Source organism: Mustela lutreola, chromosome 8 (assembly GCF_030435805.1).
Source record: "Mustela lutreola isolate mMusLut2 chromosome 8, mMusLut2.pri, whole genome shotgun sequence".
NCBI lineage: Eukaryota > Metazoa > Chordata > Mammalia > Carnivora > Mustelidae > Mustela > Mustela lutreola.
In genome coordinates this window covers 151,104,438-151,118,640 of record NC_081297.1, presented here as the reverse complement: position 1 = coordinate 151,118,640, position 14,203 = coordinate 151,104,438, and the positions used below count along the sequence as shown (strand labels likewise).

The window sequence follows — 14,203 nt, the reverse complement described above, 5'->3', positions numbered from 1 at the left end:
ACAGCGGAGTCCATATTCCCAATCTCTGTGTGACACGGAGTCAAGTCAAGACAGACAGAAAAGGAGGCACCAAAGGAGCTACAGAAAGGGTTATGAAGATGCAGGGAGAGGACATGAAGGTCCTCACCAGGACTGAGCCGAGAGTTTCCCAGGCTGGAGGGGGAACGACACCCCGAGGAGGGAAGCACACGTCTTCGACAGGGAGCAGTCGGCGGGTTTCTCCTCGGGAGCCGAGCCCTCTGGGACCAGCAGTGCCACTGCCGCTAACCGCGCATGGGAAAGGCCGGCTCTATCGTGCCTGAGTTATGTCTCAGAAGGGGGCCTTTGGGGGCTGCCAGGTGGCAGTGACATGTGCAGCCGGCGTTGTGCTAGTGTCAACAGCAGCCCACAGAGAGGACACTGGGCATCTTCTGCTCGGCCACAAATGGAGAGAGCGCAACGCGCAGCTCCGCAGTGGGGAGCTCGGCCTCCGGCAGACCTTGCAGCACTCTGAGCAGACGACGTCCTGCCTTCGGGCCTGAGGACAGAGCCGCCGGTTCCCTGTGCCCTGGGGCGTCCTTACTGACGGGGACAAAAATGCCAGCCTCCCAGGGCGGACAGCAGTGCTGCCCCGGGCAGAGTTCAGTGCGTGGGAGCAGGGACACGGACGGGGCCATGTGCGGTAGCGCGCGACGGTTATGAGTGGAGGAAGCAACTGAGTCCTCGGCCCCGCGTCCAGCGGCCTGGCCCGCAGTCAGCTTCTCCACTGACCGCGCCAAAGCACGGTGGTTAAGCCCCGGGTGTCGGCGTCCCCAGCCACACAGCAGACGACAACGGCACGGATCTGGTGGGCGCAGCGCCGGGTTGCGGCGGGCGGCTGGGTCGCACCTGCCACGACCGCAGTCGGGAGTGTGGATGCTGCTGAGGCCGCTCCCATGAGGAAACCGGGCTGGAGCGCCACTCACTTCCCAGTTTTAAAGACTTTATCTCTTTACTTGGGAGAGACAGAGGGCAGGGGCAGTGGGGGAGCGGACTCCTCGCTGAGCAGGCAGCCCGGATACCCACGCACCCACACTGCGGTAGCCAACGTGGCGGCCCAGCAGACAGGGAGAGCGCTCACATCACACATACCAGATCGCCACAACATCCCTTACACAGCATCGTTTTGTCTGTCAGTAAAGCTGAAGAAATGACAAGCAGAAAGCAGGAGCTGCAAGGGAAAAGAGCCAAGCCAAGACGCCCGCCGCAATCTGGTCCTGGCAGGAGAGAACCCAGAGGTTCAGTTCAGCCAAATGAGAAAGGTTTATCCATTAAAACCCTAGACAGGCCACACCTTAGAAGAATGAAAACCACGTTCCAGAACCCAAAGGCTAGGTCTTAAAACTTAGGGCCCAAACAAAAGACCCAGCCTACAGGCTACATGCTTCTGTAGGATCCAGATGATCTCCCAAAACTGTACCAGTCAGCCCCCACAGAACTCAACCCTCTCTACAGGAAGATAACCCGAACTGGAGTCTCTAGAATGTCCCAGCCATAATGTTCATCATGTAATTAAAAATTACTAGACATGCGAGGCAGAAAACTATCAAATGACCATATGTTCAAGCTGGCAGATGAGAACTACAAAAACAGCAATTATAAATACATTAAAAGATTTAGGGAAAACATCAGAAGGAGTGAAGAAGAAATGAGTATTACCAGAAAAATGCAAACCTGATCAAAAAAAAGAAGTTCTAGGACTGAAAAATACAGTATCTGAAATTAAAATGTTACTGAATGGGGTGCCTGGGTGGCTCAGTGGGTTAAAGCCTCTGCCTTTACCTCAGGTCATGATCTCAGGGTCCTGGGATCGAGCCCCGCATTGGGGTCTCTGCTCAGTGGGGACACTGCTTCCCCTTCTCTCTCTGCTGCCTCTCTGCCTGCTTGTGATCTCTGTCTGTCAAATAAATAAATAAAATCTTTTTAAATAATTAATTAATTAAAATAAAATAAAATGTTACTGGATGGAATAAACAACACAATGAGCACAAAAAAAAAAAAAACAATGACTGTGAAGACAGAATAGAAGACATACAAATGTAAACACAGAAAAAGGAATAGTAAAAGGACAAACATATTCAAACCTACGGGAGGACATCAGTCTAAAATAATTATCACTGGGGTCCCAAGAGGAAAGGAGAAAGAATATGAGGCAGAAGAAATATTTGAGAGACAACGGCCAAAAGTTTCAATTTGACTAAACATACCAACACATAGATCCAAGAAACTGAGTAAATACCTAAAAGGAAAAATACAAAAGCACACCTAGAACACTACAGTCAAAATAAAAGAGGAAAAATCCTAATAAAAAGAAAGTGTTTATAATAAGAAGTAGGGGCACCTGAGCGGCTCAGTCAGTTAGGTGGCCGGCTCTTGATTTTGGCTCAGGTCATGATTTCAGGGTCATGGGGCAGAGCCCAACATCGGCTCCACACTCAATGGGAGGGAGGGAGTCTGCTTGAGATTCTCTCTCTCCCTCTCACTCTGCCCCCCACACTCCACGCACGCACATGCACACTCTTTCTCTAAAAATAAATAAATAATCTTTAAAAATATTTATTAAAATACCTCAAACACAATAGGAAAAAAGGTTAAAACGGACAGCAGACTTCCCACAAGAAACAGCAAATGCTAAGACACAACAGCACAAAGTCTTCAAAGTGCCGAAAAATAGAAAGCTATCCACCCAGAATTCTATATTCAGCAAAAATATCCTTCAAAACCAAAGAATAAAGAGCTTCTCAACTTCACTACAGAGAACAGACAGGGTCACCAGCAGGGAGGTGGGTGGGCGGACGGGGAGACCAGAGGATACACTCACCATGGCAAAATCAAGTAACACAGAATGATACAGAAACAAAGAGCTTTCCAGACAAAAGCTGAGGGGCTCCGTCCCCAGCACACTCATAGCATAAGAGACGCTGAAGGAAGTGCTTCAGGCTGAAGGAAAATTAGCCCATATAGAAAACTGATCTTCAAAAAGGACAGAACAACATCCCGACTCATCTAAAGGGCTGGTATTACCAAACCAATGACATCATGTGAAAAGAAAGTCATAGCTCTCTTATGAATACCCATAAAGAAAACCTCAACAAAATACCAGCAAACCAAATCCAGCCACATATAAAAGCATTACACACCACACCAAGGGAACTTATCCTAAGAATGAAAAGTTACTTTAACACCTGAAAATCAATTAATACAACACACCATACTGACAGGATAAAGGACAGAAATCAAATCATCTCAACAGACGCAGAAACGACATTTCACAAAATCCAACACCCTTTCATAATTAAAAAAGGAAAAACATTCCACAAAATAGGACTAGAAAGCAACATCCTCAACCACTGAAGGCCCACTACCACCACTTCCATTCAACACGGTAGTAGAGGTTCCAGCCAGTACAATAAAGCAAGAAAAAGAAATAAAAAGCATTAGAACTGGAAGAAAGTAAAACTGTCTTCCTCCAAAGGAATGAAGGAGCTATCCTTCATATCCTAAATAACCCTGTATATGATTATACAGGAAGAAAAATCTGAAGGAATATATAAACCCAGTATGAAAACTGAGAAATGAATTGAGCGATGTTGCAGGATACGTAAGCCAACAAATAACTTTATTAACAGCAAATAACTTTAAAAAGTAGAAAATGGGGGGGTGACTGGGTGACTAACCCAGTCGGTTGAATGTCTGCCTTTGGCTCAGGTCATGATCACAGGTCCTGGGATCGAGCCCCGTGTCGGGCTCCCTGCTCAGCATGAAGTCTGCTTCTCCCTCTCCCTTTGCCCCTCCCTCTCCCATACTCTGTTTCTCTCTCAAATAAGTTAAAAAAAAAAAAAAAAAAAAAAAAAAAAAAAACCTTTTTAAGTAAAAAATAGAAAATGGGGCACCTGGCTGGCTCAGTCAGTGGAGCTTGTGACTCTTGATCTCAGGACTGTGGATCTGAGCCTCACGCTGGGTGCAGAGATTACTTACAAATAAACAAAATATTCTAAATAAATGTTTTAAATAACCAAAAATATCAAATACCTACAAATATACTGAATGAAAAAAGTGCATCTGTAAGATACTGCTGAGAAAAATGCAAGGAGATGTCAATCAACGGAAACAGATGACTGTGTTCACACTCAGTTCTAACACGGATGTACAGAATCCATGTAATCCCAACCAAACTTCTAACAAAACTTCTGTACATACTGAAGAGCTTATTCTAAAGCCGGCAATCCAACTTTGTAGAAGAATAAAGGTGGAGGACTTACACTACCTTATCTCAAGACTTACTATTAAACTAAAATAATTAAGACAGTGTGATGTTGGCATAGGATAGAAAAATACACCAACAAAACGTAGCAAAAAGCCCAGAAATAAGCCCGCACACGTATGTTTAATTTATAACAAAGGCTCCCCCAAAAAGCTCGGATGATTTTATAAACCACATGGCGGGTGAGGGAATTACCCTGATTTCAGCTCACATTAAAAAATAATGAGGGGGGACACCTGGGTGGCTCAGTTGGTTGAGCAGCTGCCTTCAGCTCAGGTCATCATCCCAGCATCATGGGATCGAGTCCCACATCGGGCTCCTTTCTCCGCAGGGAGCCTGCTTCTCCCTCTGACTCTGCTTGCCACTCTGTCTGCCTGTGCTCGCTCTCGCTCTCTCTCTGACAAATAAATAAGTAAAATCTTTAAAAAAAAAAAAATAAATAATGAGGGGATGGGGCGCCTGGGTGGCTCAGTGGGTTGGGCTGCTGCCTTCGGCTCGGGTCATGATCTCAGAGTCCTGGGATCGGGTCCCACATCGGGCTCTCTGCTCAGCAGAGAGCCTGCTTCCCTCTCTCTCTCTCTGCCTGCCTCTCCATCTACTTGTGATTTCCCTCTGTCAAATAAATAAATAGAATCTTTAAAAAAATAAATAAATAAAAATAAATAAATAAATAAATAAAAATAAAAAATAAAAAATAATGAGGGGCACCTGGTGGCTCAGAGGGTTAAGCCTCTGCCTTTGGTTCAGGTCATGATCTCAGGGTCCTGGGATGGAGCCCCGCATCGGGCTCTCTGCTCCGCGGGGAGCCTGCTCCCACCCACCCCCCCCCCCGCTCTCTCCCTGCCTCTCTGCCTCCTTGTGATCTCTGTCAAATGAATAGATAAAATTTTTTTAAAAACATAATGTAATAATGAAAGATGGATCACTCAGAAAGATCAGTGTTTGCTTGGAGATGGAAAGCCAGGAAAGAGTGGGACTGAGGGCTCCCCAAATGGTATGAGGAATGTGGGGCATGGTAGACGTTCACTACACTGTGATATTTCACAGGTGTATACAGATGTCAAAACTTACCAAATTACATGTTAAACATGTGTGGTTTATTGTATAGCAACTGAATCTCAATAAAGATGTTAAAAAGAAAAAGGTGAATCAAATCAAAATACAAAACCACCCACTATACAACTTTTACAGGGGTGTCTGGTTCAGTCAGTGGAATGTGTGACTCTTGATCTGGGGGTTCACACTCAAATTCAAGCCCCCTGTTGGGTGTAGAAATTACTTAAAAATAAAATCTCAAAAAATAATTTTTTTTAACCAAAAAAGTTAAAAAGAGGGAGGTGCCTGGGCAGCACAGTTGGTTAAGTATGGTTAAGTGTCCGACTCTTAGTGTCAGCTCAGGTCCTGATCTCAGGGTTGTGAGATGGAGCCCCATACCGGGCTCTGTGCTCAGCGCGGAGTCCGCTTGGGACTCTTTCTCCCTCTCCCTGCTCCTCCCATTTGTGCGCTTGCACACTCTCTCTCTCCCAAATACATAAGTTTTTTTTAAAAGAAAAAGAGGGGCGCCTGGGTGGCTCAGTTGTTTAAGTGTCTGCCATCAGCTCAGGTCAATCGAGCCTCATGTCAGGTTCTCTGCTTCTCCCTCTGCCTGCAGCTCCCCCTGCGTGAGTGCTCGCACTCTCAAATAAATAAAACCTTAACAAGAAAAAGAGTGTTTTCATAGCACTGGTACATGTAAAACTGTTAGGACACACGATAAACATTAAAAAAAAAAAAAAAAAAAAAAAAAACCACTGACAGGACATCTGGCTAGCTCAGCTAGAGAAACACGCAATTCTCAGTCTCGGGGTTGTATATGAGCCCCCCACTGGGTGTAGAGATTATTAAAAAAATAATCAGGGGGCACCTGGGTGGCTAGGTGGGTTGGGCCTCTGCCTTCAGCTCAGCTCATGATCTCAGAGTCCTGGGATCGAGCCCCGCATCGGGCTCTCTGCTCGGCAGGGAGTCTGCTTCCTCCTCTCTTTCTCTCTCTCTCTGCCTGCTTGTGATCTCTGTCTGTCAAATAAAGAAATTTGAAAAAAAAAATAATAATCAGAGGTGCCTGGGTGGCTCAATCATTAAGCATCTGCCTTTGGCTCAGATCACAATCCCAGGGTGCTGGGATGGAGCCCCGCATCGGGCTCCCTGCTGAGCGGGGAGCCTGCTCCCCCTCCACCCCCTCCCCACTGCTTCCCTCTCTGCCTACTTGTGATCTCTGTCAAATAAACAAATAAAATCTCTAAAGAAAAAAAAAAAAAAAAACCCAGAGTAGAGATACCTGGCTGGTTCAGTCAGTCAGCACATGACCCTTGATCTCGGGATCACGAATTCAAGCCCCATGTTGGATGCAGAGATTACTTTTTTTTTTTTTTTTTAAGATTTTATTTATTTATTTGACAGAGAAAGATCGCAAGCAGGCAGGGAGAGAGAGAGGAGGAAGCAGATAGCCTGCTGAGCAGAAAGCCCAGTGTGGGGCTCAACTCCAGGACCCTGGGATCATGACCTAAGCTGAAGGCAGAGGCTCAACCCACTGAGCCCCCCACGCACCCTGTAGGCAGAGATTACTTTTTTTTAAGATTTTATTTATTTATTTGACAGATGGAGATCACAAGTAGACAGAGAGGCAGGCAGAGAGAGAGGAGGAAGCAGGCTCCCCATTGCGCAGAGAGCCCAATGTGGGGCTCGATCCCAGGACCCTGAGATCATGACCTGAGCTGAAGGCAGAGGCTTAAACCACTAAGCCACCCAGGCGCCCCCAGAGATTACTTTTTAAGAAGTAAATAAAATCAGGACAGCTGGGCAGCTCATTTGGTTAAGTGTCTGCCTTTGGCTTTGGTCTGATTCCACAGTCCTGGGATCGAGCCCCACATCAGGCTCTCTGCTCAGCAGGGAGACTGCTTCGCCCTCTGCCCCCAACCCCCAACTCATACTTGCGTTCTCTCCGAAACAAATAGAATCTTGGGGGAAAAAAAAAATAAATAAAATTAAAAAGAAAAATAGGCAAACCATAAAATATTTAGAAATTTACTCCTTACACAGAAAAACACACACACACAAAATCATAAAGGACTCATTATCAGCACATATATATATATTAACTCCTAAATGAACAATAAACAATCTGGGGCATCGGGGTGGCTGTCTGTTGGCCCTTGGCACTCCTGGGTTTCAGCTTGGGTCTCAGGGTCACAGGATCAGCTGGCAAAGGACTCTGCAGTCAGAACAAGTCTGCTTAAGACTCTCTCACTCCCTCTCCCTCTGCTCCTCCCCCCCACTAGAGCATGCTCTCTAAATAAATAAAAATCTTTAAAAAGCAATCCAATCAAGGGTGGATTAAAAACCTGACACTTCACAAGAAAAATATAAGGGGCCAATTAGCATATAAAAAGTTGTCCACCAAGGGGCACCTGGGTAGCTCAGCAGTTAAGCATCTGCCTCTTGATTTCTGCTCAGGTCAGCTCAGGTCATGATCTTGAGGTCATGAGATCGAGCCCCATGTCAGGCTCAGGCCCAGCTCGGAGTCCGCTTGGCTCTCTCCCTCCTTCTCTGACCGTCCCTCCAATGAACTTGGGAGCATGCACACGTGCTCTTACTCTCTAAAATAAAATAAAATCTTAAAAAAGCATTCACCAAAAATAAAACAAACAGTTGTTCACCGTCATTCATCAGAAAAATGCAAATTAAACCACAATGAGATATCACTATCACCTGAATAACTAAAATTAAAAAGACTGACGAGGGGCACCTGGGTGGCTCAATGGGTTAAAGCCTCTGCCTTCGGCTCAGGTCATGATCTCAGGGTCCTGGGATCGAGCCCCGCATCGGGCTCCCTGCTCAGTGGGGAGCCTGCTTCCCCCTCTTGCTCTGCCTGCCTCTCTGCCTACTTGTGATCTCTCTCTCTCTCTCTCAAATAAATTAATAAATTAAAAAATCTTTAGAAAAAAAAAAAAAGACTGACGATACCAAGGGCTGGTGTGGATATGGAAAAACTGGAACTCCCATACATTATTGGTGGGAATGTAAAGTGGTACCAGATTGGAAAATGGTTTGGCAGTTTCTAAAAAAGTTAAACATATATCTATACTATAAACCAGCAATTCCACTCCTAAATATTTACCCCAAAGAAATACCAAATATCCACAACACTTGCATAAGAATCTTGACTTGAGTCATAATATCCAAAAAAGTGACAGCAACCCAAATATCAATACGAAAAGAAAAATATATTTTCATGCAAATTAATACTACTCAAAAAGCAAAAAATACAGATACAAGCATTTTTGTTTAAAGATTTTGTTTCTTGGGGCGCCTGGGTGGCTCAGTGGGTTAAAGCCTCTGCCTTCGGCTCAGGTCATATTCCCAGGGTCCTGGGATCGAGCCCCGAATCGGGCTCTCTGCTCAGCAGGGAGCCTGCTTCCCCCTCTCTCTCTGCCTGCCTCTCTGCCTACTTGTAATGTCTGTCAAATTAAATAAATAAAATCTTAAAAAAAAAAAAAAAAGATTTTATTTATTTGAGAGAGCATACCAGCAAGGTTCGAAGGGCAAAGGGAGAGGGATAAGCAGATTTCCCACTAAGGGGGGAACCTGATGTGGGGCTCGATCCCAGGATCCCGAGACCTTGACCTGAGCTGAAGGGAGATGCCTAACCAACTGAGCCACCAGATACAAGCATTTATTTTTTTCTTTTTAAGATTTTATTTATTTATTTATTTGACAGAGAGAGATCACAAGTAGATGGAGAGGGAGGCAGAGAGAGAGAGGAGGAAGCAGGCTCCCCGCTGAGCAGAGAGCCCGATGCGGGACTCGATCCCAGGACCCTGAGATCATGACCCGAGCCGAAGGCAGCGGCTTAACCCACTGAGCCACCCAGGCGCCCCCAGATACAAGCATTTAAATCAATAAACCTCAAGGGGCACCTGACTAGCTCAGTCGGTGGAGTGTGGAGCTCTTCATCACAGACTCAATCTCTGTTGGACACAGAGATTACTTAAAAAGTAAGCAAGCAAGTAAATAAATATATAAATAAATAAATCTCAAAAGCATTACACTGGGCAAAAGACAAGACACAAAAGAGCATCCACTTTATTATTTCATTTATAGGAAGTCGAAAGACCTGCAAAATTAATCTGTAATATCAGAAATCAGAACAATGGTTGCCTGATTTGGAAGTTGGTTGCAGTAACTCAAGGGACACAAGGAAACTTTTAGGAACGACAGAAATGTTCTATATCTTGACATGAGTGATGGAGACACGGGTGTATATACATCTCTCAAAATTCAGCAAACATATTTAAGATCTGCACATTTCACTGGGTGTAAAATATTCTTCAGTAATTTTTAGTGGAGTATTTTTTTTAAGATTTTATTTATCTGAGAGAGAGCAGAAAGAGAGAGCACAGGCCGTGGGAGCAGGCAGAGGGAGAAGGAGAAGCAGACCCTCGCTGAGCAGGAAGCCCAACTCAGGGCTTAATCCCCAAACCTGGGATCATGACCTGAGCGGAAGGCAGATGCTTAACTGACTGAGCCATCCAGGAACCTTGTATTAATTTTTAAAGAAATGAAAAGCTAAAAAAATAAAGAAATAAAATACATCCTGTGTTAAGATATTGCTGTACCCAAATTTGACAGGATTTCCAAAAAGTCAATGGCTGAGGATGCTTAGGAATGCGGTGCAAATGAGACTGACTTCACGAGGGAATCGCCCGACTTTCACTCCAGAGCTCTGACTTCCCGCGCAGGAGGCACCCACAGGGGGCGAGAGTGAAAGGCACAGGCTCTGCTAGAGTCTGACCAGTGGAGCTGAGCCCAGGGTCTCCCTTGGATTTACTGTGATCTTGGACACTTTCCTTAACTTGTGCCTCAGCTTCTTCACATAAATAGGAATAGGAACATCAGCAGTAACTGTGTCGTTAAGTGGTTTTAACCCACTGAGCCAACCAGGCGTCCCCCCCCTTTTAAAATATTTATTTATTTATTTATTTATTTGACAGATCACAAGTAGGCAGCGTCATTAAGTTGTTTTAAGAAGTAAATGTTTAGGAGATGGACAGAAGGAGCAGGGAAAAGTGTAAATGCTTACTGGTTTAGATGTCAAAATACAAAATTTAGGGGCGTCTGGGTGGGTCAGGGGGTTAAGCCGCTGCCTTCGGCTCAGGTCATAATCCCAAGGTCCTGGGATCGAGTCCCGCATCGGGCTCTCTGCTTGGCAGGGAGTCTGCTTCCTCCTCTCTCTCTGCCTGCCTCTCTGCCTACTGTGATCTGACTGTCAAATAAATAAATAAAATCTTAAAAAAAATACAAAATTTAGATCTGCTTTTCACTCTCTGGTTCATGGAAAATTCTGCACAAGTCATGTACCCCCTTTCGTCAAAATGTCTGTTGCATCTCACAAGGATGTAAGCATAGAAAAAGGAAAAGCACTTTGTTTAAAAAAAGAATTCAATAAGACGATGTATGTGATGCGCTTTAAAAAGGGCCTGCAGCTTCTTCTAAATAAAGCTTTATTGGAACAACACATGTGTGTACACAGAAATGCTTGGTACATAATCAGCTACCATTCTAATGCAAAAATTTAAAACAGTGTTTTGAAAGTTAGCCTTTGTCCTTAACCTAAAGGAAAAGGAAGGGGAGGAGCCTCAGTCATCGGTCTGAGATATAAATCCGGAGTCAATCATCTCTTGGCTGTACACCTGTTTTCTCATCTGTAAAATGGGTGGTAACAGTTCCCATACCCCCGAGGTCCTGCGAGGATTAAGGAATTCATACAAAGCATTCCGAGCCGCAGCACACACTGAGTGGCCACATGCTGCCCTGTGCCCTCACCAAGACTTTACACACTACCCCGTGCTGAGGTCCTGTTTACCCGCACCCTGAGCTCTCCAGGGGCTTCAGATTCTTCTGCCCAGACGGCTTCTTGCTTGACCCTTGGAAGTGTCAGACGTCTCCCGCCACTCCAAGCCAAAGGAAAACCTCTTTCCAACCCAGAATGACACCCTGCTTCCCCAGCTCAGCAAACGGTGCCACAGTGCACCCATCTGTGCCACCAAGCAGCCTAGACAGCACCCTGAGCCCTCCCTGGCCATCCGCAAGGGCCACCACTCTGCCTGCACACATCTGAGCGGACCGGCAAGGTCTGAGCACCCCCGCACCACACCCAACACCCCACCTCTCCTCCCTCCGCTGCAAGGCCAAGAGCCCACCCTGGCCACACTCTCCGATCATCTGGGCTCCTGGAGAAGCTCCACCACCAGGCCAGGCCATGGCATGCGCGGTCCTCCCGGCCTGGAAGGCCCTGCCCGCCCCCCCCAGTTCTCACGGCTCCGGCGCCTGGCTGACAGGGGTCAAAAAGGCCCAAAGGCAGGAGGAACTAGAAAGCAGGGAACGTGGGGAAGAGGTAAGAGCTGAGTGTCGGGGAGGCCACAGGAGCAGGTGACAGCAGGCTGAGACGGCCGCAGGGACAAGGCCGGTGGGCAGAGGGACAGGGGGCAGGGCTGCAGGGAGAGCAGGGGCCGCTGGGGAGTGAGGAGCGCGGGAGCTGGGGTGACAGCGGCAGGCTCAGAGCAGGCAGTAACAAGGGGGTGGACCACGCCAACAGGGCCCCAAGCGGCAGGCTGGGGGTGCGGGAGGCGACCCCGACAGGTCAGGGCCAGCGACGGGCACCAGGGAAGGCAGCGCTGATGGGGCCGGAGGGAGACACGGGGCAGGCCGCGGAAGGGAAGCTGCGCGCCCCACAGACCGAGGGGCAGCAGCGAGAGCGGCCAGGGCAGGGACGAGCGTGGACACCGGGGAGGGACAGTCCCGCCGCAACAGGTAGAGAGGGTAGCGCCGGCGGGTGCGGAGCGCGGCCCAGTGGTCAGGGTCCCTCCCGGGCGGGAGAAGGGCGGGAGCCGTGCGGAGGCCCCGGCCGCGGCCGGTGAGGAGGGCACTTGGGGGTCAGGGCCGGGAGGGCACCCCCGCCCGGGGTGGAGGCGGACACTGCCTCGGGGACGGGGAGGAGCTGGCCGGGGGGAGGGGGCGGGGGCGGGGGCGGACACCGGGGGGGGGGGGGGCGGACACCGGGGCGGGACACCGGGGGGGACACCGTGCGGGGACACCGTGCGGGGACACTGACCAGGGGCACCGCCGAGGGGGGCAGTGCGGTGGGGACACCGACGGGGGGAACACGGACGGGGCGGACAGCCACGGGCGCACCCACAGCGGGGCGGTCACGACGGGGCAGCGGCCGGAGCGGCGGGCCCGGCTGGGAAGAGCCGCGGCGGGCGGCCGCACTCACCTGCCCCGCGGGCCGGGCGTCGCGGCGGCTCCTCGGAGGCCCGGGTGGAGGCCAGGGCGCGGGCGGAGGCGAAGCCCGGGCGACCTGGGGCTAGCCGCACGCACATGGGCCCGGCCGGGCGCGGCGCCCACGGACACGGCGTCCACGGACACGGCGCGGGCCGGCCGGCGGCTCGGGACCGGCTCGGGACCGGCTCGGGCCGCGGGCGGCGCTGGGGTCGCTCCAAAATGGCGGCGGCAGCGGGAGCGCGCGCGCACGCCGGGAGCGGTGTCTGGCGCGAGGGCGCGCGCCGGGGCGGGGCCAAACAGGGGGCGGGGCGGGGCCGAGCCGGGAGGCGGGGCGGCGCGCCTGCGTGGACGGGGCCCGGCGGGGGCGGCAGTTGCGCGGCGGCGGGAGTTGCGCGGCGGCGGGAGTTGCGCGGCGGCGGCGGGAGTTGCGCGGCGGCGGCGGGAGTTGCGCGGCGGCGGCGGGAGTTGCGCGGCGGCGGCGGGAGTTGCGCGGCGCGGAGGCGTGCGGCCCGGCCCTGTGGCCCGCTGCTCTGAGGCACGACCGCGTTTCTAAGCGAACTTCATAAACTTGCTCTGGGGTTGGGCCACGGCAGGGGCAGAGCCACCCCTCCCGAGGCCGGACGCGGCCAGAGGGCGCCACCCCGGGGCGCGCGTCCTCCTGCGCGAGGGCGTCCCCCACCCCGGGCCGTGTCCGGAGCTCCTCGGCGCTGGGGAGGGCCCGGCCCAGGCCAGCCTGAGCGGCGGGCCGCCACGGTGCCCGCGGGGCGCCCTCTGCGTCCTGCTCTCTCGCCGGCCTGCGAGCGCCCGCGCAGCCGCCGTGGACGCGCCCCTTGGCCCCGGCGCCCCGGGGGTTCGCGGCGGTTCGCGCGGTGAGCTCGGCGCCGCGAGCTCCGTCACACCCACCTGCACGGCGCGATGGATGGGGCGCCCCGGGGGCTCGGTCGGGGATGCGTCTGCCTTCCGCTCGGGTCATGGTCCCGGGGTCTCGGGGTCCCGGGGTCCCGGGATCGAGTCCCGATGGGGCTCCTTGCTCGGCCGGTGTCTGCTGCTCCCTCTGCCCTTCCCCCTGCTGGTGCCCTCTCGCGCTCTCTGTCAAGTAAATAAATAAAACCTGTTTTAAAACAATAACGAAATAAAGTAAAATGAGAGCTATCATTTCGGGAGTCAGCGTGGAGCGTGGGGAAATGCTGGAAATGGAAACCTAAGGGAAGTCGAAGCCAAGGTCCTGCCTCCCCTCCCAATCCTCCGGGTCGCGGGGAAAGCCGTCTGGGCCGTTGCTGTGCCGAGCGCTGTCCGCAGGGGGCCCCGCAGAGCCGCTGGAGCACGGCCTCCTTCGGGGCTAGCCCTGCAGGATCGCTTCAGAGCAGGATGTCTCGGGTCCCTTCAACACTTCTCACTGCATCCTGCAGGGCAGACGTCTGGCAAGTTCTGTAGAGTCAACTTCCAGGAATTAGGTTTTTAAAAAAGCATCCACTGGGAGCCTGGGAGGCTCAGCGGGTTGAGCATCGAGCTCTTGGTTTGGGCTCAGGCAGCGATCTGGTGGCTGTGGGTTGAGCCTTGTGTCTGCACTCAGTGCGGAGTCTGCTTCAGATTCTCTCTCCCTCT

The 14,203-nt window shown here is 50.9% G+C and overlaps 1 protein-coding gene across 2 annotated transcripts in view; it reads right to left on the bottom strand.

Annotated features, from left to right (window-relative positions):
- The window catches only part of PPP6R2 (protein phosphatase 6 regulatory subunit 2), an 87,193-nt gene extending 74,428 nt beyond the window's left edge, over positions 1 to 12,765 (bottom strand). For both annotated transcript variants that reach the window (XM_059187391.1, XM_059187390.1), the window contains exon 1: positions 12,591 to 12,765. The gene's annotated coding sequence lies outside the window, so the exon portion shown is untranslated. The remainder of the gene's footprint in view (positions 1 to 12,590) is intronic.
- Positions 12,766 to 14,203: the final 1,438 nt, after the last annotated feature.